Source organism: Spermophilus citellus (assembly GCF_964194105.1).
Source record: "Spermophilus citellus genome assembly, chromosome: 9".
Lineage (NCBI taxonomy): Eukaryota > Metazoa > Chordata > Mammalia > Rodentia > Sciuridae > Spermophilus > Spermophilus citellus.
The window spans coordinates 22,190,213-22,209,424 of NC_138191.1; positions in this window are offsets into that span (position 1 = coordinate 22,190,213).

The following is a 19,212-nucleotide window of genomic DNA, read 5'->3' on the forward strand; positions in this document are numbered from 1 at the left end:
GGCCTTTTGTTTCTGATCCATTTTGAGATATTTTTTGTTTATGATCCAAGATCCAGGGGCACAGGTTTATTTGTTTGCAATGGATATCCACTTATCCAACCATCATTTGTTGAAGAGAATTTTCTTTTCTCATAAAATGGTTTTGGTAAATGGGAGTTCATAACCCAACTGATTCTAATTTATGAAATATGATTTGTCATGAGCTTTGTAAAGTTGTGAACATCCAATAAAAAAAAAAAATAAAATGGTTTTGGTATGCTTTTTAAAAATCAATTGGCCAAACATGGATAGATTTATTCTTTGACTCCCAATTCTAGTCCATTAGTCTCTGTCATTATGCCAGCTGAATCACACTGTTTTCATCATTGTAGTTTTTTTCTTTTTTAAACATTTAGTTTTTAGAAGTAGTTGCACATAATACCTTTATTTTATTTATTTATTTTTATTTGGTGCTGAGGATCGAACCCAGGGCCTCACACATGCTAGATGAGTGCTCTACCGCTGAGCCACAACCCCAGCCCCTGATCATTGTAGTTTTATAGTAAATTTTGATAATGAGAAGTGTGTGCTCCCAACTTTTTTCTTTTTTCCAATACTATTTTGACTATTTGGATATGATTTTGAAGACTGTTTTTTTCTTTCTTCTCTCTCTCTCTCTCTCTCTCTCCCTCTTTTTCCTTTTCTTTCCAGAGCCACAATCCCAGCTCTTTTTATTTTTTTTTCAGACAGGGTCTCACTAAGTTGCAACTTTGAACTTGTGATTCTCCTGTCTCAGCCTCTCAACTCATTGAGTTTTTTTCATTTTTGCAAAAACAAAAATCATTACAGTTTTAATAGGAATTGCATTGAATTTTTAAATCCATGAATATCTTTTCATTTATTTTTGGTATTATTTAATTTTACAGTTTTCAGTGAACGTCTTTCATCTTTGTTTGTTACGGAACTGGCCTCATTTAAAGAAGATCTGACTTTTATCCCAGTTCCCAGGAGGTGACCTCTAAACCCTTGAAATTTCCCAACGTAATCTGAGTGTCTATAATTCATGGTAGGCTCCTCAAACCACACTTATTAGCTTATGCTATGGAGATTAATCACGGGGGAACTTTGATCATTAATATAATGAAATGACTTGGGGGAGGGGCTGGCAATGCCAGAAAGATTAACTATGTTTGATCAGAGGATGGGGCAATGAGCCACTTGATAACATTCTGATTTTCAGAGAGATAAGGAGGGTTGGAGATTGAATTCAACCACACAGGCAATGATCCATGCTGAGGTAATGAAGCATCAATAAAACCCCTGGACACCAGAGCTTGCGTGATCTTTCCTGGTTGAGCACTGTCATACATCATAGCCTGGAGGAGGCAGTGCTGTCTAGGACGGAACAGGGAGAGAATGATCAGAGGCTTTGCATTTGAACCCCTCCTGAGTTTTATCCTATATTGCTCTTGGCTAATTTTAATGTATCCTTTCTCTGTAGGAAACATGAACTCAAGTATAATAGCTTTCAATGAGTTGAGACATCCTAGCAAATTATTGAGCCTAGCAAATTATTGAGCATGATCATGGGAACTCCCCACTTGGTTTTTAGCTGGCCTGAAGTCTTGAACTGGCAGCTGTTGTCTAAAGAACTATTTTGGGGGGAATGTTCCTAAACTATTCAGTTTAGGCTCCATAGTTGCCTAAATTTTTTGCAACTTCCTTAAATATATACTACTAGATACTTTAATCTTTTGGATGCTAAAATAATTGTTTTCTTAATTTTCTGCAAATTATTTTTAACAAATGCTTATTTAGCACTTGAAATGTGCCAGATTCACATTGTTTACAAGTACTAATTTTATTTCCTTAACAACTCTGTGGAATGTGCACTTTTCCTTTTGGAAACAAGGCAGTCTGGCTGCTGAATCCATATTCTAAACCTGCTTTTTAAGCTTTCCTTAAGAAGTTTCCCAAGAATTACTTTTAGTCTTTCTACTGTCATCACACACTACAGGAATTCATAGATTGACTTCTAGTCAGGTCCCCAATCTGTCTTCCTAGTTCTCTACCATCAACCCTGAATGCTGCTGCCACCCTAAGGATCCTGAACCACTGCTGTTCAGTCCTGGCCACCCAAATGACCTCAAGCCTCTTCCTCTTTCCTGCATTTTTCAAACATAAAATGCAATTTTATGTTTGCAGTATTTGGCTACAAATTCCACACTGTCTTCTATTAACATGTTGAGCTGTTACTAAAAACCTTTTGTTGTACAAAAGAGACAGAAAGTATATGGGACCTTTTTAAGACCTGACTCCTGAATCCCTACTCCTCTTCAATCTCAGGTTAAAACAAACAGGCCTACTTTATAAGGCTGTTGTGAAATTGTGAAAATTAAGTGGGGGTGAAGAGAAAAAGTGGGAGGGTCCAAGATGTGAAGGGAAGAGCAGGGTCCTGGTATGTAGCAAGTGCTCAACATAGGCTGGTTGACTTAGCCTGACTCAGTCTCCTCAACCAACTTAAGGTTTGTCAAGGCAGAGCCCTTGGTTCATACTTATTTGATATTTCTCAAAAGTCTCAGAGACAGTCCATGATTACTTAACTCCATCATTTCAACAGACACACTTTGGTTTTGGGATTGATCAAGAACTATAATGGCTCCTGTGACAAAGTAAGCTGAGGAGTCTGACTCAAAATGTTGACCACTTCCTAGCTCCCAGATTGCTGGAAAGTTACTTGACCTTTTTGAGCTCAGATCCCTTATTTATAAAAATTTTGCTGCAGCATCTACTTCATGGGGTTGTGAAGATTCTCAAATGATTGAGGTGACGTGCCTGGCATTTCATCTGTCGCCTCCCAACGTCGTTAGCAGTAATTCTATTCTGTCCCAGATATTCGGTGTCCATGAACACGCGGCCTCTTTGCAGGCTCACGACTCTGTTTCCGATGGATGATGATGACCTCCATCAGGCCAGTCTTCCCACCCTCTTACCACTCTCTTAACCGACTTGTAACACCCACCGTTCATCAAATGCCACAGCCCAGCAATATGGTGCGAAAGTTTCCTAAATTCTCTTACCGAAACTTCCTACGAGCCTAGGAAGTCGGTTCTCTGTTGCCATTTGAGAGAGGAAACAGGCCCAGGGAGGCTGACTTCCCCGAGGTCACCGCACTCAAGTGCCAGGCCCGCAGGGAGCCAGGCGCACGCGGTCCACAGCCCGGGCGTCTTCCCGGGTCCGAGCTGCAGCGCGTCCATTCAAACGCTGCCCAGTCCTCCTCTTCCCGTCCCCATCGCCCCCCACGCTCAGGTCGGGCCCCCAAGAGCCTTCTCCCTTTTCTTGGTTAGCAACCCAGCCTGGAGGCCGGGGCTGGAGTCCCGGACGCACGGAGGTGGCCGGGTGATTCGCGGCGGGAGGAGTCGTCGCAGAGGACCACCTGGCAGGTTTCGCGAGTCCCAGGGCCGGACAGCGGGCCGCGCCTGTGCGCATGCTCGGGCCGCGGGCTCGGAGGCAGCGGCGCCGCTGGAGGAACCGAGCCGGGAGCCCCAGCGCCGGCCGCGCGGGACCCAGAGCGCACCGTCCGCCTTGTCCCGCTCCGGCTCCGCGATCCGCGCGCAGAACGGTTAGTTGGGTCGCGGTTCGCGGCGCCCTCGCTGCCCCGGTGGGGTCACGTGGACCCTCGAGGGAGCAGAGACCTTTGTCTCCCCCGGAGAGAGGCGGCTGGACGAGGGCTTCGTGGCCGCGGGCAGCTGCGTGGCCCCGAAGCGCGGCGGTGGCCGTGGTGGACGAAGTGCATTCAGGTGTCTGGCCGTTGGCTTGGGAGAAGAATGTGGCCACGGTGACCGAGGGCAGTGGCCTCGTCCCCACTAGACATGCTTTGGATCTGGAAGAATAATGAATGGGCTGTAAGAACAAATAGGGTTGACAGCCTCCCTCCAGCCTTCCAGGCTCTCCCGGGCAGGTAGTTTTTGCGCCCTGGTGACGGGCTGGGGATCGTTTTGGACTCCGAAGCATGCAACCCGTCACCCTCCCATCTTTGAGCACTATTTGTTCCCCTGCCTTTAATTCTCCCTGACAAATGGAATTCTTCCCTGTTCAGGATTCCTCGTAACTCTGTGCTACCTGTAGAAAGAAATTCCCTTTTATCCTCAAATCTGACCCACCCATCCCTGGTGGGGTGTGTGTGTGTGTGTGTGTGTGTGTGTGTGTGTGTTGAACCTTGTATTATTTTTGTGTGCTTTCCCTTCCTTAACAGATTGTAAGTCCCCAAAAGGTAGTAAACAATCTTTGTAGTCCCATAACACACGGTTCAGTGAACAGTGAGTGTACTTCTGCAACTTTGGGGGTAATGGTGATCATCTGTGAAGAGCTCTAACACTGTGGGGCGCATCAGTCACATTTCCTAAAGTAGCTCCGAACTTTGTCTCTAGTCTCACTTTCAATGAAGGCCTTTGCGGTGGCTATTGACCTAAATTAGAGATTGATGAACCTCAGATTTAGAATATCTGCTCTGCAAATTAGAAATTACTTGCGTTGACCTTCCTCTCTCTTATGATTGTACCAGCAGAACGGTTACTTGGGTCGTTTGTAGTTTGCCATTGAGAAAATTCAATAGAGAATAGGGGAGTATATTAACGATTTACTGACTTTTTTTTTTTGAAAATGAAATAGATGGTTGAAATTTTACTATAAGTGTACTTTATAATGAAGTACAGTGATATTTATTTATTTATTTATTTATTTATTTATTTATTTATTTATTTATTTATTTTTTAGGGCACTGGGTTGCTCAATCACTGAACTATCTCCCCAGCCCTTTTTATTTTGAGACAGAGTCTCCCTTAGTTTTTCAGCCTGGCCTGGAACTGATGATCCTCCTACCTCAGCCTCCGCAGCCACTGGGATTACAAGCAGTACAGGTGTTGTTTATTATCTTATTGACCATATAGTCTAGGATTTATGTTGGCAGCATTCATACACTTAAATTTCACCTATAATGCATTTTAAGGTAAGAAAACTTCCTTTCTAATGCTTCTTAGTGTGGAAAATACCCTTCAAAACAGATTTGCAAATAACCATTTAGCTGCACTTAGTGTCTGTAGTCCTTATCCTGCACAAACAATACTCAGTATGTTAGTTTTTTTTGGTGGATTGTCGTGGGTATTCTACAGAAACAAAACAACTTTTTTCCTTCTTTGAGGTTTGAGCTCAGATGAGCAGTAGTAATGATGTTCAGACAACTATGTACAGGAAAGTACTAGGAGAGACAAATTTAAGAGTCTCAAACTTTCAGAATGATGAATAAAGCTTTGAAATAAAATTATAGTATGTGGCCTTTTTTTTTTAATATTTATTTTTTAGTTCTCGGCGGACACAACATCTTTGTTCGTATGTGGTGCTGAGGATCGAACCGGGCCGCACGCATGCCAGGCGAGCGCGCTACCGCTTGAGCCACATCCCCAGCCCCGTATGAGATATTTTTCATAAACATTTTTATAGGGCTGGGGAGTGGTTAGAGCCTCTGCCTGGCATGCATGGCCCTGTATTTGATCCCCAGCACTGCAAGGAAGAAAAAAAAAACTTATAAAATATAACACTATTAAGAAACTTAGCTATAAAACAATAGTGTTAAATATTACTCTTGAGTACTTAAATTTGTGCACCCCCTAGTAAAGGAAAAAAACAGCATTCTCTATTGGGTTCCTCTTTATAGGACTATTATTTTCCAATAGGCCTCAAGAGACCTGAATGTGAGGAGGTGGAAACTAGTGGTGGCATGGTGTGTATGTGTGTTGCTGGAGATTACCTGTAGGGCCTCACATATGCTAAATAAACACTATCACTGAGCTACACCTCCAACCCCTTTTATTTTATGAAGATGCAGTCTCACTAAGTTCCCTAGACTGGCTTCTAACTTTTGAGCCTCCTGCTTTAACCTCCTGAGTTGCTGGGATTACAGGTGTGTACCACTGTGCCCAGTGTTGGTACCTGTTTATGAATATGAAGATGACCAGAACCCTAACACCATACTTGTTTGTTATTTTAAATGAACCAGTATATTTGTGCTCCAAACCCTAGGACCATGTCAATAGATTAATAGGTTGAAAGAATATGGTTTTGATTTGGAGAATATACTCTGGATTGCTACAGATAATGATGTTTGCAGATTATATTCTAGTATATAATTTGAAATTCTGCCAAACAAAACTCTCTCGTATTGTGTCAAGGTCTTTTAATAGTCTTGAACTCCTCTTTTTTCAATTTTTCTTCAGAATCTTGTCTCCTTTTTCAAAAAGAGATTACATTTAAAAATTCATACCAGCATAAAAAAATTGCAGGTAACAAGGACAATTTGCCAGTAGGATTCTGTTGGGTCCATGTCCCATAATTTTTCTTTTAGATGGTTTCATTTCATTCACTTAAATCTTTTTTCTTTTTTAAATCTATTTTAAGACACTAGCTGATTTAAATATAATTTTGGCATTGTAGAATAAGGTTTTTTTAAAAAATATTTTTTAGTTACAAATGGACACAATGTCTTTATTTTACTTTATGTGGTGCTGAGGATTGGAACCTGGTGCCTCATGCATGCTAGGCAAGCACTGTACCACTGAGCCACAACCCCAGCCCTAGAATAAGGTTTGAATACAATAAAATGTTACCTGTTAAGACTGGAGACAGTTTTTAGTGGCCAAAAAGTGTGACTTTTTAATAACAAACTGACAAATCATACCTGGCAATTAAGCTCAAAATTTGATTATAATCCAATATATTGTATTAGCCTTTCCAAGTGAACCTTAATATAGTAAACAGTTCTACTTTGACTAGAGGAAATTTAAGTGTAAATATTCTAGAATGAAGTAATCTTAATTATTTTTTTTTAATTCAGAAGGAAACTTGTAAAAGACCTGCCTTGGAGCATTTCTACTTAATTTTAGAATCTGAATTGTTTCCCTTGAACTGAGATTATGGTTTTTATAATTCAAGTGGAAATTTTAGAAATGCCTCAGGGCAAGTAACCTTCAATTTCAAATGGAGGTACAATTTTAGAGAATTTTACTGTAGATCCTCGGTTTCATATATATGGTGATTTATAATGAACTCTCTGAGGGTCTAGGGGTGTAGCTATGTGGTAGAGTTTGTGCTTAGCATGTGTGAGTCCCAGGGTTCCATCCCCAGCAGCACCTCACCCCCCCCTCAAATAAAGTGAAATAGAATAAAATGACCTCCCTGAGATGAGAATCGGTCCCTTAGGATCTCTTTCCCAACTCAAAAGTTACAAAAGTCCTCTTCTCCCTCCTTGCAAAAGAAAAGCTTCCTTACTCATCCAGATTCTTACTCTGGTGTACTTTTCCAGGGTATTAAATTAAAAAAAAAAATTAAAAGGGGGAGGGATCAAGAATGGATAGCTCTAGAGAAAATTATTGAAGTGGCAGGACTTTATTTCACAAGACATTTTCACAAGGCAATAAACTTCTGTCTTATATCAATCTTAGAATTTGGAAAGATTGGTGGTTTTAACAGGGAGGTTTATCAACCCACTGCTTTGAATTCAAATGAGGTCAGACCTTTTCTGATAAAATGACAGGACAATCAGTGGTCATTGTCCATGAACTGCATGAACCAGTCGCCATGGTTTTGACAAAGATGTATTTAAAGAACATATAACTGCTGTGAGTTATATTGTTAACACAGACCAAACCTATTTGTGTCTTCTAAAATGTCAGAATTTATGGAATAACAATAAATTCACAGGCTGTCCCTCTTTTGTCAATGGTAGTTCACTGAGTACTTGTGGATCACCTAGGAGTCATAAGCCAGGTGATTACAGGTTCTTTTAGTCCACTCTTAATTTCTAATATCTGTAATACCCAAGCCACACAGTTGTATATATAGGTTACAGAAAGGCTAAGAAAGGGTTAAGGCAGCCTCAGGGGTTTCAGAGGCTGAACTGAGAGCAGAGCTGAGACCAAGGCAGAGTCACTGCAGGTGGTCAGATAAGATTACACACCAACAGAAGAACTTGTTCAGGGAACAGAGCCATCAAATTGCAGGAACTTATTCTCCGCCAAGGTCTGGGTGGATGGATGGATGGATAGATGGCAAGTTTCATTTTCAGAGTGTCAGCTTGGAATGGGCTGTGCGTGGCCATCACAGACAGGAGAAGCCACACTCTGCAGCAGCCCAGTGGAAACAGGAAATCATAGGTTGGTTGATGTGGTGATTTTCCTGGGCAAGGCTTGAGATGAGTGAGCAGGTGATAGGGTTAGAGTGCTGCTGTGTCCAGTCTTGGGGTTCTTTCTCTTTTATGGGCCTTGAGTAAGGGAGTTGCTTCATTCAATGGTTTGGTGTTTTCAATCAGCTCATGGACCTGGTTGGTTCTTCGTTTCTCTCTCTCTCTCTCTCTCTCTCTCTCTCTCTCTCTCTCTCTCTCTCTTTCTCTCTTTCTTTCTTTCTTTCGTGGGGGTACTGGGGATTGAACTCAGGTGTGCTTATGTGCTTAATTACTCAGCCATATTCCTAGTCCTTTTTTTTTTTTTTAATTTCTGAGTCAGGATCTCATTAAGTTGCTTAGGGCTTCAATAAGTTGCTGAGGCTGGCTTCAAATTTATAGTCCTTCTGCTTCAGCCACCTGAGTTGCTAGGATTATAGGTGTGCACCACTGTGCCTGTCCTGGGCCTTTTTTTTTTTTATATATGAGTTTGATATGCCTATGTATAGCCATGTGCTTCTGATTAATTCATAAGTCCACAGGTGGTCATTCTTATTGGCAGATTAATTTACTTATCGGTTTGTGCCTTATTGATCAGGCAGCCGGTGGTGGTTTACTGGTACAAACAAGGTGTAAAGTCATTCAACTTCAGGGCTTAGATTCAAAACAAAGTAGCTCATGTCAAATTATTGCTTTACAAAATGGAGTAACTCAGGTTGCAGCACAACCTGAAAACTGCTGTTCTATACATCATGGAGTAATTCAGGGCAGGGCAGAGCTTGCTTTTCACAATAACACAATTACAGTATTCCAGAAATTGCATATTTGCTATTATTAAACTTAACAAATTTGAGTCATCAATGTGTAAGACAGCACATATTTTCTAAAGTTCTGTTGGGGACAAAATAGTTGAAGACTGCAAACTTTTGAGACAACGTTTTCATGCACCTAGTTCTGCTATGTTTTTTTGGAACAGAGTCTAAGTTGTGTAGGCTGCCCTCGTATTTAGGATATCCTGCCTCACCCTCCCGAGGAGCTGAGACTACAGGCATGCACCACCATGCCCAGCTTACCTAGTTCTCTTCAAAATAAATCAGATGTCATGTTAAGAGGCAAAATGGTATAAAAGGACTTTTTATTTATTTTTCAGGGTTTCTTTCTTTCTTTCTTTCTTTCTTTCTTTCTTTCTTTCTTTCTTTCTTTCTTTCTTTCTTTCTTTCTTTCTTTTTCCTTAAAAATGAAGTGATTTTTTTAATCTTTTTTTTTTTTTTTTGTACTGGGGATTGAACTCAGGGGCACTCAACCACTGAGCCACATCTCCAGCCCTTTGTTTTGTTTGTATTTTATTTAGAGACACAGTCTCCCTGAGTTGATTAGAGTCTCACTGTTGCTGAGGCTGGCTTTGAATTCAGGATCCTCCTGCCTCAGCCTCCTGAGCTGCCGGGATTACAAGCATGCACCACCATGCCCTGCTTGATTTTTAATCTTTAGATAAAAGACTCTCGGGTGATATTCAAGATGCCTTACAAATTTGTTTTTAAAATTAAGTTGTTTTGTTTTTGTATTTTTGGTGCAAGGGATTAAATCCAAACCTAGGGCCTTGCACATTCTAAGCTCTGAGCCACGGCCAGCTCTTACAATTATTTCAATGAAGCAGGGGCTCCAAAACACAATGTGGATATATAACAATTAGGTAATGATTTCTTAACATTTCCAGGGGATAAAGCACTTTTTCAGATTTTGAAAGAAAATAGTCTTTCTATAGTGCTAATTCCTAAGAGTTTATTCTCCCACATAGACTATAATATTATTTGTCAATTTCATATACTTTTTTTTTGAGAAAAAGGAAAAAGGTTTATTGCTTTATTAGCAAAGGAAAAACACAGGGCACTCCTGTCCCAAAGGCTGTGTGATTCTAATTTCATATACTTTTAATCCATAAAGAATGCTCACAAGGGCTGGGGTTGTGGCTCAGTGGCAGAGCGCTTGCCTAGCATGCATGAGGGTTCGATCCTCAGCACTACATAAAAATAAAATAAAGATATTGCATCTATCTATAACTAAAAAACAACAAAAAAAGAATGCTCACAAGAAGAAATTTCTGGGGGTTTTCCCAGATATCTGATATAACTGCATTCTCTGTCATGCTTATAACATTTGCAAAGTTTGGCACATCCAGATCCAGATTCTTATGATCAAGGGGCTTTGTGTACTTCATGAGGTCAGATAAATTCATAACCATTCCTGTAACAGGATCAGTCTCTTCGAGTACTGTCACAACAACTTTATAATCATTTCCAAACACTTTGAAGTTTTCTTCATTATTCAGAGATTTGCTGTGCAGCTGGTGGCTTGTGCTGGAGACGAGGTAGAACATTCATGCCCTCCAGCAGTGGCAGAGCCCAGCCCTGGCCTGGCCTATCTTCCTGCACCTCCCTCTGCCTGTCAGTGGGCTGGGCTCACCTAATATTTTGCTTGATATTTTTCTTACTGCTCCACACCAAAAGTAAATCTTATAAAAACTATAGTTGTGAAAGAAAACTAGTGTCAGCAGAGACTTTTACCAAAGATGATATGTTTTGGGAGACTGGGGCACAGTGGTGTTGGGAAAAACAAATGGTTCTTATACCAGTCATATCTCTTGCAGGGGAAATGGAAGATATGTTCTGTATTCCCTCAAGGACTTTAACTTATCTTTGTTTGCTTCATCAATGAATGGGAAGGAGAATGAATTTCTAATAATTTCATGGCATATTCTTACCTATTCTGATGAATAATCATAATAATTGGGGGGGAAATCTCTGAAGGAGATGCATTTGTAACCCTAGGACAGTGGTTGCCTCTTGTTCAGATTTGGTTCTTATCAATTTCTGGGCTACAGCAGCTACTAGGGAAGTTCTGAATGTTAATGGCAATGTAAGAGCTGCTCCAAGCTAAGCCATTGATCCCAAATCATTTTAGAGAATCCGAAGTCATTTGGTGGTGTCTGGCATCCTGCAAACAGGGCTATGCCAGCGGAATTCACTGGCCCTGGTCATAGTTTGGTCCTGTTTCTCTGGTCAGGTGTTCCTGGCAGAGTGTGGAGCAGGCTGGAACCTCTTCAGGTTAGAAGAGGTCTCAGATTCTTCTGGAGGAACAGCATTCTAAAGAGTTTTCCCAGGTTCTTCTATCTGTGGGGCCACGGCAGATTACAAAATAAGTTAACACTTCTTAAATACCTGTGTACATATGTAGACGTTGGAGATGACCAGCTCCAGAGGAAAATTTTTCATATTTTTTATATTTGTTTCTTATCAACAATCTAAAATAAAGCATTTCCTGTATATTGTGGATGACCATTATTTTAAGAAATAAAAAAGTACTCTGTATTTGATCAAAATCAATTCTGGTACCAAATGGTCTGAATTTAATTATGTAGGTTAGTCACCACTAACTATGAAAGCATGCTTAAGATTTAAAACACGAGTTTACACAAGTGAATTCCGGATGATTTTATACGGTATTTCAAACATTGTAAAAATGTTTTATAAAGCTGGGCATGGTGGCATGTGCCTGTAAGCACAGCTCTTTAGGAAGCTGAGGCAAGAGGATCACAAATTCAAGGGTAACCTGAGCAATTTAGAGAGACCCTGGGGATTGAGCTCAGTGGTAGAATACCTGCCTATCACATGCAAGGCCCTGAGTTCAATCCCCATTACTGAAACAAAAAGTTTTACATTATTTCCTCCTTCCTTCCTTCTTTCCTTTTTTTTTTTTTGGTAGTACTTGGGATAGAATCCAGAGCCTCAAGAATCCTGGGCAAGTGCTCTACCACTGAGATAGTCCCATATTAGTTTAAATAGAAAAAAACTATGTAGTAATCCAGACATATTTGTTGCTGTTGTTTTTTAGTCACAGGCAGACATAATACCTTTATTTTTATACCTTTATTTTATTTATTTTTATACCTTTATTTTATTTTATTTATTTTTATGTGGTGTGAGGATCGAACCCAGTGCCTCATCCATACTAGGCGAGCACTCTACCACTGAGCCACAACCCCAGCCCCAACATGTTTGTTTTGATAGCAATAATCTGGTTATAACAAACTCTTACTCATCTTATACATTAATGTTCATTTTTCAGTAATTTTGTTTAGTAGTGCTGTACTTAATATGTAAGTAGGATTACCACTGAAACCATCAATGCAAGGGCAATAGATATGGTTCAGTGGTAGAGTGCTTGCCTATCATGCACTAGGCTCTGAGTTCAATCCCCAGTATCACACACAAAAAAATAACAACAACAAATCAACCCAGCAATCTCTAATAAGAGTTTTTATCCCTCCCCTTTGGAAAAAAAAAAGGCTCTGTACATTAAAGTGCACGTGTTTTGGAACCAGATGGATTTGGATATGGACTTAACAACTTGGGGTACCTCTTCATTTATAAAATGGGCTTCATTTAATTTTACAAATATAATTACCTCCTATCTGCTAGGAATTTCTAGACAATGAGAGTATATCATTAAACACAATGGATACAGTCTGTTCTCACAGGACCATGTACGATGTAGTGGGAGAGAGGCAAAAGGGAAATGAGAGGCGTAAGACTAGGGTCCTGTGGGTGCACACAGTAGAGACACCTAGCTTGCCCTTGCCAGCTGAGTAACAATGAGATTTGAAGACAGCAAGCAGTCAAGTGATGGGAGCTTGAGGCACAAGGCACAGAAATGCACCAAAGGCAGAAGATGAGAGAGCATGGCCCCTGGTATGGCTGGATCATGGTGTAGGACGGAAGTCAGGAGAGATGAAGTTGAAGAGGTAAGCAAGGGTGGGATTGCACTAGGTTTGGAATGCAGTAGGCTTGGAACCACCTCATTAAGAGGTGGTTCTGAGGGTGGTATATCTGGATCCAAAAAACAGGTTTATGAACAAGAGCAAACAGGTTTGCTTTCACTTGGGCTGCAGTGTGAAAAATGAAATAGGATGAAGGAAAAGTGGAAGGCAGGAAACTAATTGGGAAGTTGTTGCATTAGCCCATGGGAGATGGTAATCAAGGTGTAGTGGGTGTGAGAGTGTCGAGGATGACAGATTCAGGAGCTATTCAGACTGGGCAGATGTAGGGCACAAGAGCTAATGAGAGCTCCCAGGTTTCTGGTTTGGCCAGTGATTTGAGCCTGAAATATGTGATTGCGTCATCATGTGCACATAATGAAGACACTGACGTAGATGGCATCCGTGTGCAGAATATTAACTTATGAGGGTGTGTGACATGTGAATTTAAGGTCTGCCCAGCATCCATTTTCCCTTCTGTCTAAATCACCTTTCCCCTTTATTCATTCATCAGGTCCTTCTTGACCGTGATTAAATACCAAAGGGCTAGGGACGTTGCATTGTAAAAAAAAAAAAAAAATCATTGTTTCATGCAGTTTCTTTTTGGTGTGAGTTGGGGAGAAACTGACACCAATGAGAGGCAGTGTGGCCTAGTGCTCAAGAGCACAGATTGGAAGCCATTCTGATTAGGTTTGCACCCCAGCTCTGCCATGTCCTTGAGCAATTTACTTAACCTTTTTGTTCCTCAGTTCGCCTAACTCTTACTTGGGAATAGTAATAGCATTGACTTCACAGAGTTGTTGAGAGCATTAAATTAATCAAGTAAAGTGATTAAAGCTTACTTCATAGGAAACACTAAGTCTTATTTAGTCCTTTAGATAGCTACGATACCGGTAAAGCAAGATAGATTTATATAGAGCCCGGTAAATGAAAGCAAGAGGTTGCTGTTTAATTTAGAATGGTCCAGAGAAGTCTCGCTGGTATGTGAACATTTGATTTGAAGTGGTATCTGGGTCAACAAAAGGGTCAAGGAATTTTGTTAAGTTCAGAAACCCAAAAGGACAAGTTTGACATTCTCAAAACATAGAAAGAAGGACGTGAGCTTGTAAGTATCCAGCACAAAATAGAAAATTAAGGAACAGGGTCTAGTCGTCTGCATATACAGTAGAATACTATTAGACTGTTAAAAGAAGGAAATCCTGTCATTTGTGACATGAACAAAATTGGAAGACATTATAATAAATGAAATAAACCAAGCAAAGGGAGATATACTGCTGTGTGTGGTGGTGCACGGTCCCAGGTGCTCAGGAGGCTGAGGCAGGAGGATTGTGTGTTCAAAGCCAGCCTCACTTTAATTTAGAACCTGTTTGTAAATTAAAAAAAAAAAATGGCTAGGGATATGGCTCAGTGGTTAAGTGCCCCTGAGTTTAATCCCCGGTACCAAAAAAAAAAAAAAAAAAAAAAAGACACTGCATGATTTCACTTATATGTAAAATCTAAAAAAGTCTAACTCATTAAACAGTAGAATGCTGGTTGTCAAGAGCTGGGGATGGGAGGCAAGAGTGGGTGGAATGTTGGTCAAAGGATACATAACTTCATTTAGGAGGAAAATGTTTGAGAGATCTTTTGTACAATATGATACCTATAGTTAATAATAATATATATTTGAACATTATTGAGTGGATTATAAATTTTGTAACCAAAAATCAATTTGTATGAGTAGTGCATGCTGATTAGCTTGATTTAGTCATTCCTCAATATGCATATTAGGATATACATTTTTTGTCAATTCAAAAACAAAAGTATCAAAAAAATGTTTAAATTATTTTTAAATTCTTTTTTCTTTTTGTTTGGTTCTTGGCATTGAACACAAGGATGCATTACCACTGAGCCATATCCCCAGCCCATTTTATTTTTTATTTTGAGACAGGGTCTTGCTAAGTTGCTTTGTGCCTGCCTAATTTGCTGAGGTTGGCTTCAAACTTGCAACCTTCCTGCTTCAGCCTCCTGTGTGCTTAGACTACAGGCGTGCACCATCACACCCAGCTAGGCTGCAGGTCAGGTTTCTTAATGATTAAGATTCATCACCTAAGCTCATAAAAATTACCCTTCCACAAACCCACATTAAAGAAAGGACAAACACATCATCACTGGGAGATTTTATATGCTTCCCTTCTATTATGATAGATGAAGTAGAAAAAAGAAAACTAATGAAGATTTAGGAGATTTAAATAAAACAACTTAAAGCCAATTCAACAAATAAGTCAAACCCAACATCTGGAAAGGTACATTCTTTTAGAGAACACATGAAATATTTTAAAAAATCATATATTGTCCTTATGATATTATTGTTTTTTTTACATTTATTTTTTAGTTGTAGTTGGACACAATATCTTTATTTATTTATTTTTATGTGGTGTTGGGGATCAAACCCAGGGCCTCTCCCATGCTAGGCAAGCACTCTACCACTGAGCTACAACCCCAGCCCCAGTATTGTTAATTTTAAGTCAGTAAAATGAAATAAAAGTGGGGCATGGTGGCACATTCCTATAATCCTGGCTACCAACCTGTAATCCTAGCTACTGAGGAGGCTGAGGCAGGTGGACTGCAAGTTTAGAGCCAGCCTTCAAAATTTAACAAGACCCTGTCTCAAAAACAAAAAGGCCTGGGTATGTAGCTCAGTGGTAGAGCACTTTCCTAGTATGTGTTAGGACCTGGATTCAGTCTTCAGTAGGTGGGGGTGAGGTGGGGAAGAAGCTTAAACAAAAGAGTTTCTTTGAAAACTTAAAAGCCTCTGAATAACTGTGGGTCAAAGAAGAAATTACATCCCAGTGATTTGGGAGGCTGAGGCAGGAGGATCACAATTTGAGGCCAACCAGGGAAACTTAGTGAAACCCTATGTAAAAATAAAAATTAGAAGGGGCTTTGGAGGTAGCTCAGGGTACCTGGGCTCAACCCTCAATACAAAAGGGGGTAAAAAAAGAGAAAATAAATCACAGTGGAAAAAAATGTGAATACTTGGAACTGGACAATAATAAAAATACTATATATATATAACGGTATAGTATGGTACGCAGTAGAAATGACAGTGGGAAACTTGTGGTCTTAGGAGCTTGTATTAGAAAAGAAAATAATTGCCCGAGTATCCACCTTATGTCTGAAAAAGAACAGAATAAATTTAGAAAATGTAATAATAAAACTATGATAAAAAAGTAGAAATCTGTGAAATAAGAGGAAAGTTACAAGTAAAAACAATTGACAAAACAATATTCTTTGAAGAAAACTAATAAAGGAGATAAACCTCTGGGACTAAAGGAAGATGGGAAGAGGGCACATGTACCTGGGATAAAGAGGGATTTACCACAGACCCAGAAAGTAAAAATGCTATGCCAGAAAATTTGAAAACTTAGTCAAAATGGAAGAAGTTACAAGGAGTACCCTACAAAGGCTCAAAATGCAACAAGAAGGGCTTGTAATTCAGCAGCATAAGGGAATGTAATTCAGCATAAGGCCCTGAGTTTTATCCCCAACACTGAAAGAAAAGAAGAAGAAAAGGTAAGAGAAGGAATGAGTAGACTTGGCATTTCTGTAATTGAATTAGATGACTTAAAATATCCTCATAAGGAAAACACCATCCCCGGGTGGTTTTATAGGTACATTCTGATAGGTAATGCTACCAAGAGAGTACCATCTGTTCTTGGAAGGAACAAATTATTCCAGTCTTAGACAAACTCTCCCTGAGATCAGGAAAAGAGAACATCTAACTCACTTTAACGTTTTAACATAACGTGATATTGAAATCAGAAAGATAGTTGAGAAGGGAAATTTATATTTCCAAATTTATATTTCCAATATGAACGCTTCAACAATCCAGACAAAATAGAGGCAGATTTAATATGTAAATTTGCCAAAGTCAAGGTTGATATAAAAAAATCAGTTATGGAGAGTGCTCCTAGAGTGGTAGAATTAGGCCCTCTTAAAAAATCTCCTTCAAAGAAACAATGAGGGGCTGGGGATGTGGCTCAAGCAGTAGCGCGCTCGCCTGGCATGCGTGCGGCCCGGTTCGATCCTCAGCACCACATACAAACAAAGATGTTGTGTCCGCGGAGAACTAAAAAATAAATATTAAAAAAATTCTCTCTCTCTCTTTCTCTCTCTCCCTCTCTCACTCTCTCTTTAAAAAAAAAAAAAAAGAAACAATGAGAACACTGGCAAAAATGATCAAAATCAAACTTTTTCAGAACTCAAAAGTTTGCAGAAATCTGAAGAATGTATTCTAGAAGAACAACTGAGTTTCTGTAAGAACAGCAAAAACAGCATTTTAACCAAATGAAGGAGAAATCAAGACATTTCCAGATACACAAAAATTGAGAGGTTTTGTTGCCAGCAAACCTGTCCTACAAGAAACTCTGAGTCTCTGAGGCTGAAGTGAAAGAACACTAGACAGTAACTTGAATTCTCATGAAGAAATAAAGGACACCTGTAAAGGCAACTGCATAAGGAAAATTAAAAGTCAGTGTAATTGTATTTTTTTTTTTGCTTGAACTCTTTTTCCCTCCTATCTGATTTAGAGGATGACTACGTAAGTTAATAATTAAAAAACTGCTGGTAGGCTTCTACTGTGTAAAAATGTAATTCGTATGATAGTAACTACATAAAAGGGGGCAATATAGTGACTTTTTTTTGTACTAGAGATTGAACCCAGTGGCACTCTACCACTGAGTTAAATCCTCACCCTTTTTAATTTTTATTTTGAGACCAAGTCTTGCTAAATTGACAGTGCTGGCCTTGAACTTGTGAACCTCCTGCCTTAGCCCCTTGCATTGCCAGGATTACAAGCATGTTTCACTGCTCCTGGGAGTAGCAGAGCTTTTGTCTCCTATTGAAATTAAGTTGGTATTAACCCATTCTAGATTGTTTCAAGTTTAGATGTTGAAGTCCTCAGGCTAAAAAAAATAAAAGTAAAACTTCCCAAATGTAGTAAAAAAAAAAAAAACCCAAGGGAATTCACAATAGAAAACAGTAATGGAAGAATAGAGAAACAAAAAAGACATAAAACATATAGAAAACAAGTAGCATATTGGCAGACTTGAATCCTACTTTATTAATTATTGAAGGGAAATCGAGGAACGAGAGATGGGTAAGCAAGAAATGAAAGACGGAAACCAAGCAGAGATACACACGACAGTTCATTTGCCGGAGCTGACAAATAAAGGCCATCTCTCTATAGTGGAGAGAGGCAAAACAGGCTTGGGTACCAGGACTTTTATGGGGCAGGCTCAGGAATCAGTACCGGGTGGGTCCTAATGCTGGTAGTTAAGGGTTGGGTTGGTATGAGCATTTCTCAGACACACCCTTGGGCAGAAAAGAGAAACTTTTTACTTAAAATGGCAGCTGTCACTTACGATGGCCATTCAGATGCTAAGCAAGGACCTTATAATAAATGTAAATGGATTAAATATTTTAATCAAATGCAGTGGTTGGCAGGATAGATTTTTAAAAAAAAAATGACCTATGTAATGTTTATAGTAGATCCACTTTAGAGTCAGAGATACATATACTTAAAGTAAACAGATGAAAAAGATATATCATGCAAATCATAAGAGAGCTGAAGTGGAGATAGGAATATTAGGCAAGATATACATCAAGAAAAAAAATCGTTACTAGATGTAAAAGAAAGTACATATTATGATGATGAGAAGACCAGTCCTTCAGGAAGACATTCCAGTTACAAACAAATATACAATTAACAATGGAGCTTCAAGATACATGGAAAACTGATGGAATTAAAGGGAACATAGATAATTCAATAAGAATTGTATCCATTAGCTTTTCATTAGTGTGAACAAATTACCCGACAAGAACAACTTGAGGATGTTTTTCAAGATGGCGGAACAGAGGAGGTCAAAGCAGACTGGGGACTCAGGAAGTTGAATATAATAAAATAAGTAAGAAATCCCCAGTGGCACAGCTGCTGCCATAGCCAGGCCAGAAGCACCAGCTAGATCAGTCCCTCCGTGAGCATAGTGGAGGAATAAGGGAATTAAAGGAACCTGCATTTTTGAGAGGCCCAAGACACTCTGGGTATGGAGCATTTAGAGGTCAAGGACATTGCCTGGCAAACCTGAAAGACATGCTGCACAATACCCGTGTGTGGTTAGAGAAGCTGCGTCTCTCCAGACGGCTTGTGGAGAACAGAGGAGGGAAG